We start from the raw sequence: 1,054 nt of genomic DNA on the forward strand, positions 1-1,054 counted from the left end.
TCAACCAAAACTTGATTCGCTTGACTAAATCACCCACTAAACTAAAATTGCTCAATCCTTCAATCCCTGTGGGATCGACCTCACTCATGTGAGTTATTATTACTTGATGCGACCCGGTACACTTGCCGGTGAGTTTTGTGTTGGATCGTTTTCCACACATCATGTTTTTGGTGCCGTTGCCGGGGATTGAAATAGATTGACAATGATTAAGTGAAGTGGAGGTCTAGATTAAGCATTTTTTTTTCTGTTATTCTAATTCTTACTAACACACTAACTGTTTGAGAAATTGCCTCTATTAACTCACTAACAATTTATCTCAAATAACTGCACTTAATTCTCAAGCGTGTTGTTGTTTGGTCATCCTGATTGTTTGCATATCACAGGAAATCAAGTTTCTACAGACAAAGGGTATCATGACATGAAGCCACCACTCATTACACTCATCAAGAACAATTGTTCTTATGATGGAAATCCATCGGAAGATCCTCAGCAGCACATATCCACTTTTCTAAAGACTTGCAATGCAGTCAAAACCGATGGTTCAGATCATGACACTTATAAGATCCTGTTATTCCCCTTCTCATTAAAGGGTGAAGCTGCGCAATGGTTTGAAACTTTTCCCCAAGGAAGTATCACTAGTTGGGATGACTTGGTTACCAAATTTCTGGACAAATTCACCTCATCTAGACAGATCATCCAGCTGAAAAAGGAGGAACATCTATTCACACAAGGGGACGAAGAACCACTCTTTAAGGCCTGGGAAAGATACACGAAAGCGACTGATAAAGTGGGTTTCCGAGCTTTCTATGAAGGATTGACCCCAGAAACAAGAAAAGCAGTGGATTACTTCTCAGATGGCCTACTCAAAGCAACAACAAATGCTCAAGGAATTACAGACTTCGATGACAAAGGAGTCAACAACCAACATCCATCTGAGAAACCACAGAATGCAATCACAGAAAAAGAAGTGGCAAATATTGAAGGGGTGAATGCGTTCAAGGACCAAAACAAACAAATGCATCATCAACCACAGCAAAACATGGAGTTGTCTGCT

Source organism: Arachis duranensis, chromosome 6 (assembly GCF_000817695.3).
Source record: "Arachis duranensis cultivar V14167 chromosome 6, aradu.V14167.gnm2.J7QH, whole genome shotgun sequence".
Classification (NCBI taxonomy): domain Eukaryota; kingdom Viridiplantae; phylum Streptophyta; class Magnoliopsida; order Fabales; family Fabaceae; genus Arachis; species Arachis duranensis.